Genomic DNA, 9,486 nt, shown 5'->3' on the forward strand with positions numbered 1-9,486 from the left:
TCAAAACATATATGGGCTGTATGATATGACTATAGGCTATTGATGATTTTAGAATGTAGCAACAAAAAAAGCTTGCGCACACTGTTCTTTCATCAAATGATGATATTTTCACATCAGGCTATTCTCTATTTAATCTCGTCTTCAATAATATGTAAAAGTAGTTTCGATATAGAATGGCCCATTATCAAAATGGAAGGAACAGGGGCAGGAGAATAAAGATGGCATCCATATGCACTAGGAGGCAGTTTTCCCTTTGGTTTGTTTTTCAGGCTACTCCGGTCATTTCACTCCACACATCAACCACTGTTTGAGGAGCATGCAGCCTCTAGCTGTGCAACGTGATATTCCACCCAAACTCTGTATGCCATGGGCTCTCCAACCCTGTTCCTACATTTACCAAGTGCCTTTTTTCGGAAGCCAAGTGAAATCCGTTCATCTATAGTAACATGTTTTCACAACGACAGCCTCTCTCTCTGCCTGCTGGAGAAAGGAATGAAGGACAGAGAGGAGGAGATGAAAACGCACGGTGGTGATGAAATATTCTGTATCTAAAGGTAATGTGAGAGCCTATTAATTATGAAAATATAAATATATATTACTAGGCTATTCAAAATCAAATCCAAATTCACTATAATTGTAGGCTTAGCCACCATGCACAATTAATGAGCCAACAGCATCGCCTAGGCCTGTACGTTCTCTTCCAGACTCATTAATAGAGTGTTTGGAGAGTAGCAAAAGGTAACCATACCATACAGTATGCATAATAAAACAGCCCACGCTCATAGGCCATTACTAGAATGTGTTTAATTTCAGAGTATAGGCTAGACCAGTGGTTCCCTAACTTCTCATAGACCCGTACCCCTTCAAACATTCAACCTCCAGCTGCGTACCCTCTCTAGCACCAGGGTCAGCGCCCTCTCAAATGTTGTTTTTTGCTATCATTGTAAGCCTACCACACACACACACTATACAATACATTTATTAAACATAAGAATGAGTGTGAGTTTTTGTCACAACAAGGCGTGTGGGAAGTGAGAAAGAGCTCTTATAGGACCAGGGCACAAATAATAATATAATAATAATAATCAATAATTTGGCTCTTTATTTAGCCATCTTATTTGTTCATTTAAAATGGTGAATAACTCACCACAGGTTAATGAGAAGGGTGTGCTTGAAAGGATGCACATAACTCTGCAATATTGGGTTGTATTGGAGAGTCTCACTCTTAAATAATTGTCCACACACAGTCTGTGCCTGTATTTAGTTGTCATGCTAGTGAGGGCCGAGAATCCACTCTCACATAAGTACGTTGTTGCAAAGGGCATCAGTGTATTAACAGCACGATGTGCCAAGACAGGAAACTCTGAGCGCAGCCAAATCCAGAAATCTGGCAGTGGCTTCTGATTAAATTAAATTTTCACAGAACAGCTTGTTGTAATTTCGATGAGGCTCTCTTGTTCAGAAATCGGTAAGTGGACTGGAGGCAGGGCCTGAAAGGGATAGCGAATCCAGTTGGTTGTGTCGTCCATTTCGGGGAAGTACCTGCGTAATTGTGCACCCAGCTCACTCAGATGCTTCGCTGTATCACATTTGACATTGTCCGTAAGCTTGAGTTAATTTGCAGACAAAAAAAATCATAGAATGATAGAAATACCTGTGTCCTTGTTAATCCAGACAGAGAAGATCTCCAACTTCTTAATCATAGCCTAAAAAAAAATCCTGCACAATAAATAAAGTTGCGGAGAGTCCCTGTAATGCTAGATTCAGATCATTCAGGAGAGAAAAAACATCACCCATATAGGCCAGTTGTGTGATAAAGTCATCATCATGCAAGTGGTCAGACAAGTGAAAATTATGATCAGTAAAGAAAACTTTAAGCTCGTCTCTCAATTATAAAAAATGTGTCAATACTTTGCCCCTTGATAACCAGTGCACTTCTGTATGTTGTAAAAGCATTACATGGTTGCTGCATCATTGCATAATGCAGAAAATACACGAGAGTTCAGGGGCCTTGCTTTAACAAAGTTAACCATTTTCACTGTAGTGCCCAAAACGTCTTTCAAGCTGTCAGGCATTCCCTTGGCAGCAAGAGCCTCTCAGTGGATGCAGCAGTGTACCCAAGTGGCTTCAGGAGCAACTGCTTGCACGCATGTTACCACTCCACCATGTCTCCCTGTCATGGCTTTTGAGTCATCAATTCAAATACTAACAAATCTTGACCACCAACATCCATTTGATGTCACAAAGCAGTGCAGTACTTTAAAAATATTATCTCCTGTTGTCCTTGTTTCCAGTGGTTTGCTGAAGAGGATGTCTTCCTTAATTGACCAACTATAAAAGTAACGGACATATACCAGGAGCTGTGCCAGGCCCGCCACATCTGTTGACTCATCCAGCTGTAACGCATATAATTCACTGGCTTGTATGTGAAGCAGTAATTGTTTCAAAACATCTCCTGCCATGTCACTGATGCGTCGTGAAACAGTGTTGTTTGATGAAGACATTGTCTGTATAGTTTTTTGGGCCTTTTCCCCCAGCATTGTCCCAGCCATATCCGTGGCAGCAGGAAGAATGAAGTCCTCCACAATAGTATGGGGCTTGCCTGTCCTAGCCACTCGGTAGCTCACCATATAAGATGTTTCCAGCCCCTTCTTATTAATGGTATCTGTTGCTTTTATACATGTCTTACTACTCAAAACTCATCTTAATTCTCACTCAAAAAACTCCTGTGGGTTATTTTTCAAATTGGCATGTTTCGTTTCTAAATGTCTGTGCAAGAGTGAAGGTTTCACCCAAGAGAGAGTAACGGTTAATGTGATCGGATGTTAATTATTTGACGAGGCTACCTGTATTTGACATGTTGTTATTTACAGTGCCTTGCAAAAGTATTCGGCCCCCTTGAACTTTGCGACCTTTTGCCACGTTTCAGGCTTCAAGCATAAAGATATAAAACTGTATTTTTTTGTGAAGAATCAACAACAAGTGGGACACAATCATGAAGTGGAACGACATTTATTGGATATTTCAAACCTTTTTAACAAATCAAAAACTGAAAAATTGGGCGTGCAAAATTATTCAGCCCCTTTACTTTCAGTGCAGCAAACTCTCTCCAGAAGTTCAGTGAGGATCTCTGAATGATCCAATGTTGACCTAAATGACTAATGATGATAAATACAATCCACCTGTGTGTAATCAAGTCTCCATATAAATGCACCTGCACTGTGATAATCTCAGAGGTCCGTTAAAAGCGCAGAGAGCATCATGAAGAACAAGGAACACACCAGGAAGGTCCGAGATACTGTTGTGAAGAAGTTTAAAGCCGGATTTGGATACAAAAAGATTTCCCAAGCTTTAAACATCCCAAGGAGCACTGTGCAAGCGATAATATTGAAATGGAAGGAGTATCAGACCACTGCAAATCTACCAAGACCTGGCTGTCCCTCTAAACTTTCAGCTCATACAAGGAGAAGACTGATCAGAGATGCAGCCAAGAGGCCCATGATCACTCTGGATGAACTGCAGAGATCTACAGCTGAGGTGGGAGAGAGACTCTGTCCATAGGACAACAATCAGTCGTATATTGCACAAATCTGGCCTTTATGGAAGAGTGGCAAGAAGAAAGCCATTTCTTAAAGATATCCATAAAAAGTGTTGTTTAAAGTTTGCCACAAGCCACCTGGGAGACACACCAAACATCTGGAAGAAGGTGCTCTGGTCAGATGAAACCAAAATTGAACTTTTTGGCAACAATGCAAAACGTTATGTTTGGCGTAAAAGCAACACAGCTGAACACACCATCCCCACTGTCAAACATGGTGGTGGCAGCATCATGTTTGGGACCGCTTTTCTTCAGCAGGGACAGGGAAGATGGTTAGAATTGATGGGAAGATGGATGGAGCCAAATACAGGACCATTCTGGAAGAAAACCTGATGGAGTCTGCAAAAGACCTTAGACTGGTACGGAGATTTGTCTTCCAACAAGACAATGATCCAAAACATAAAGCAAAATCTACAATGGAATGGTTAAAAAATAAACATATCCAGGTGTTAGAATGGCCAAGTCAAAGTCCAGACCTGAATCCAAACGAGAATCTGTGGAAAGAACTGAAAACTGCTGTTCACAAATGCTCTCCATCCAACCTCACTGAGCTCGAGCTGTTTTGCAAGGAGGAATGGGAAAAAAATTCAGTCTCTCGATGTGCAAAACTGATAGAGACATACCCCAAGCGACTTACAGCTGTAATCACAGGAAAAGGTGGCGCTACAAAGTATTAACTTAAGGGGGCTGAATAATTTTGCACGCCCAATTTTTCAGTTTTTGATTTGTTAAAAAAGTTTGAAATATCCAATAAATGTCGTTCCACTTCATGACTGTGTCCCACTTGTTGTTGATTCTTCACAAAAAAATACAGTTTTATATCTTTATGTTTGAAGCCTGAAATGTGGCAAAAGGTCGCAAAGTTCAAGGGGGCCGAATACTTTCGCAAGACACTGTAGCTGAACACTAGATGGTTTAATTTTATTTTTGGCAGTGAAACAAGGCTACTCAGGCGACAAAAAAACCTAACCCAAATGTATAGCCCCGTTGGAAAATATAAATGGACTGTTTGAAAATGTGAAGAATTATTTTTAAAATTGTAAAAATATATATACGATTTTTATTTGGCGCAACCCCGACGGCGTTGCGTGTACTCCAGTTTGGGAATACCTGGGCCAATTATGTACCAAGACATCTTCAATCTGTTATTTTTATGTTTTTCTGCCATGCATATATATATATGCAGTAGGCTATGTATTGTATAAGGGCAAAATCATTATTTTAATTAATTCCGTTTTTTTTCCGGGTTTGAGCTGATGGATATGCATCAACTCTAATATGAATATTGATGTTTGTTTCGAATGAATCATTAACTTAGAAAGCGCTGTCCAGTTCATTGTGTTAGGCCAGTGGTTCTTAACCTGGGTTCGATCGAACCCCAGGGGTTCGGTGAGTCAGTCTCAGGGGTTCGGCGGAGGTCAAGACACACATCCGATTCATATGATTCGTGATGACACGCTTCGCTTGGCCATCATTGGCTGCAGGTGATCACGCTACATCGCTTGGCCTATCTGTGCTGCAGGGAATTTGGTGCGCTCAGTAGTCGACTTGTGACTGTTGTGATGGTACGTCTTGTGATTTCTTTCTTAATATTTTAATCCCTTCATACTTACTATGTCGAGCAAAAAAGGAAAGTGGTCGGACGAATATGTACAATATGGATTTACATGTATAACGGAAAGTGATGGGAGTCAGTGTCCTAACTGCATGATATGCAATGCCAAGTTGAGCAATTCTAGTCTAGCACCGGCAAAACTAAGAAAACACTTCCTTAAGCTGCATGGAGATGGAAAATACAAGAACACAACGCTAGCTGAATTCAAGGTGAAGAGAGCCAGATTCGATGAAAAGGCTACTCTGCCTGTTCTCGGCTTTGTACCCATCAACAAACCGATCCTCACAACATCGTACGAAGTTGCTTACCTAAACGCAAAGCAGGGCAAACCACACACCATTGGTGAAACACTCATAAAACCAGCTGTGTTGAAGATGGCAAATATCATGCTGGGAAAAGAGGCTGAAGTTAAGTCCCAAATCCCAAATTCCTCTTTTTCAAATGACACCATCAGCGACAGAATAGAGGACATGAGCAAAGACATCTTGGCTCAAGTAGTTGCAGATCTGATTTCAAGCCCGGCAAAATTCAGCCTTCAACTCGACGAGACCACAGACGTTTCCAATCTAAGCCAGCTTGCTGTATTCGTGCTCTATGTGAAAGACGCCGTGATAAAAGGAAGATTTTTATTTTGTAAGCCTCTTACAACAACAACTAAGGCAGCCGATGTGAAGAAACTTGTGGATGACTTCTTCAAAGACAACAATCTTTCGTGGGATGCTGGGAAGAAAGTCTGGTTTTGGTGCGCTAGTGAAAGCCGATGCACCACACATCATTGTTACGCATTGTATTCTGCACAGGCATGCGTTGGCAACAAAAACCTTGCCTCCAAAACTGGCAGAAGTATTAAATTGTAGTAGAATGCGTGAACTATGTGCGAACTAGTGCTCTGCGGCATCGCATCGCATCTTCAGTGAGCTGTGTAAAGAAATGGGCTCTGAATTCGAAGTACTTCTGTACCATTCTAACGTTAGGTGGTTATCCCGGGGACAGGTGCTGAATTGTGTTTTTGCCGTGCGTGTGGAATTAGCCCTGTTTTTGCAAGAGCACCAACATTGTCATGCAGATTGCTTCAAAAATGTAATGAGTTCATTCTCATTTTAGCGTACATGGCCGATATCTTCGCAGCTCTCAATCACCTCAATCAAAATATGCAGGGCGGTGGAGTCAACATCATCGAAGCGGAGGAAAACCTGAAGGCTTTTCAAAAAAAGCTACCGTTATGGAAACGACGAACAGAGAACAATAACTTCGCAAACTTTCCCCTGCTGGACGACTGTGTTAGTAAGATCGAAGATGTATCTGGAATCGGAGACATTTCTGTACCCGCGGAACTGAAGCAAGCAATTGCCACGCACTTAGATGAGCTTGCAAAGTCTCTCGACGGATACTTCCCTACAAGAGTCATGTCCAGCATGGGTGAGACAGCCGTTCACGTTTAGTGTTGAGACAACAGATGTCAACAGCAACTCTTCAGAACAACAACGCTTTCAACGTTTTTGGTGTCAACAAATGGTAACGTACCCTGTTATTGCTAAGAAAGCTCTGGAGATTTTCATACCGTTTGTTACAACATATCTTTGCGAGCAATCCTTTTCGAGGATGCTGGACATAAAAAGAAAAGAAAAGGAACAGACTTTGTTGCGAAAATGACATGAGTGGCACTTGCCAAGGTGAAGCCGCGCATTTCTGAACTGGTCTCTGAAAGGCAACAGCAGAAGTCACACTGATTTGCAGTAAATATTCATTATTATGTTTTTGTTTTTGTGTGAAAATGATCATCTGTGTGAAAATGTTTTGATGATTTTGTTCTTTGAACACAGTGATGTTGATGCACGGTTCATTTTGTGCACCAGTCAAATATATACCTATGTTTTGAATTAGATTTTTTTTTTTCAAGGGTTCGGTGAATGCGCATATGAAACTGGTGGGGTTCAGTACCTCCAACAAGGTTAAGAACCACTGTGTTAGGCTTTGAAACAGCAGCCACAATGATCATGTTTTCCGTTCAGTTTCAACCTGTTGTTGAACTTCTTTCTTCAAATTGATCAATCACAGCGAAGTGCGTTTTAAAAGCACATACTTTTTTGATAAGTGTTTGATGTGATTTGTCAGAGTAGTGCAGGAACAATAGAGCCCTGAGTACCAGGCCTTTAGCGACCTAAAGGTCTTTAGCAGGTTGGGTACTACCTACCATGTCCAGAGTGGATATGAGGAGATTACCATGACTCAACGGTCAATTGTAATTTTACTGCAGTCATGACTCATGGCTGTAATATTTTCCATGTGGTTTTATATTAAAGGGGACTTATAACAGGCTTTTGAAATGCATTATTGGTGCACATTTTCTGTCAACTTATCAAAGGGATGCAAAAGGCACTCATTCAGCGGAATGACCCAGAAGCCTTGTGTAGATTTGTGAGAGGGCGGTAGTGAATGCTTTGTTTATACAGTATGGGGAGGAATAGCCTATATGCTAATTGTGCGCTTGGTTGAATGTTTGGTGTTTTTACAGATTTCATTGTTACTGGAAGGCTACATCAATCAATAAGTTGCTACCATTATGTAACAGCTAGTTTATGATAAATCCTACTTATTCATACCTCACTTTATACTGGAACTTATTAATCAGGCTAGCTAACAGTTTATATATATATATACAGTTGAAGTCAGAAGTGTACATACACCTTAGCCAAATACATTTAAACTCAGCTTTTCACAATTCCTGACATTTAATCCTAGTAAGAATTCCCTGTTTTAGGTCAGTTAGGATCACCACTTTATTTTAAGAATGTGAAATGTCAGAATAATAGTAGAGAGAATGATTTATTTCAGCTTTTATTTATTTCATCACGTTCCCAGTGGGTCAGAAGTTTACATACACTCAATTAGTTTTTGGTAGCATTGCCTTTAAATTGTTTAACATGGGTCAAACATTTCAGGTAGCCTTCCACAAGCTTCCCACAATAAGTTGGGTGAATTTTGTCCCATTCCTCCTGACAGAGCTAACTGAGTCAGGTTTGTAGTGCTCCTTGCTCACCAATGATTATATACAGTGGGGCAAAAAAGTATTTAGTCAGCCACCAATTGTGCAAATTCTCCCACTTAAAAAGACAAGAGAGGCCTGTAATTGTCATCATAGGTACGCTTCAACTATGACAGACAAAATGAGAAACAAAAATCCAGAAAATCACATTGTAGCATTTTTAATGAATCTATTTGCAAATTATGGTGGAAAATAAGTATTTGGTCACCTACAAACAAGCAAGATTTCTGGCTCTCACAGACCTGTAACTTCTTCTTTAAGAGGCTCCTCTGTCCTCCACTCGTTACCTGTATTAATTGCACCTGTTTGAACTTGTTATCAGTATAAAAGACACCTGTCCACAACCTCAAACAGTCACACTCCAAACTCCACTATGGCCAAGACCAAAGAGCTGTCAAAGGACACCAGAAACAAAACTGTAGACCTGCACCAGGCTGGGAAGACTGAATCTGCAATAGGTCAGCAGCTTGGTTTGAAGAAATCAACTGTGGGAGCAATTATTAGGAAATGGAAGACATAAAAGACCACTGATAATCTCCCTCGATCTGGGGCTCCACGTAAGATCTCACCCCGTGGGGTCAAAATTATCACAAGAGCGGTGAGCAAAAATCCCAGAACCACACGGGGGGACCTAGTGAATGGCCTGCAGAGAGCTGGGATCAAAGTAACAAAGCCTACCATCAGTAACACACTATGTCATATGGTCAGATAAAACCAAAATATAACTTTTTGGTAAAAACTCAACTCGTCATGTTTGGAGGACAAAGAATGCTGAGTTGCATCCAAAGAACACCATACCTACTGTGAAGCATGGGGGTGGAAACATCATGCTTTGGGGCTGTTTTTCTGCAAAGGGACCAGGACGACTGATCCGTGTAAAGGAAAGAATGAATGGGGCCATGTATCGTGAGATTTTGAGTGAAAATCTCCTTCCATCAGCAAGGGCATTGAAGATGAAACATGGTTGGGTCTTTCAGCATGACAATGATCCCAAACACACCGCCCGGGCAACGAAGGAATGGCTTCGTAAGAAGCATTTCAAGGTCCTGGAGTGGCCTAGCCAGTCTCCAGATCTCAACCCCATAGAAAATCTTTGGAGGGAGTTGAAAGTCCGTGTTGCCCAGCAACAGCCCCAAAACATCACTGCTCTAGAGGAGATCTGCATGGAGAAATGGGCCAAAATACCAGCAACAGTGTGTGAAAACCTTGTGAAGCGGAACATAAATG

The 9,486-nt window shown here is 41.2% G+C and overlaps 1 protein-coding gene across 1 annotated transcript in view; it reads right to left on the reverse strand.

Annotated features, from left to right (window-relative positions):
- Positions 1-9,486, reverse strand: part of LOC139386818 (alpha/beta hydrolase domain-containing protein 17A-like) — a 37,481-nt gene that overhangs the window by 904 nt on the left and 27,091 nt on the right. The gene's annotated exons all lie outside the window — the stretch shown is intronic.

Source organism: Oncorhynchus clarkii, chromosome 28, assembly GCF_045791955.1.
Source record: "Oncorhynchus clarkii lewisi isolate Uvic-CL-2024 chromosome 28, UVic_Ocla_1.0, whole genome shotgun sequence".
Lineage (NCBI taxonomy): Eukaryota > Metazoa > Chordata > Actinopteri > Salmoniformes > Salmonidae > Oncorhynchus > Oncorhynchus clarkii.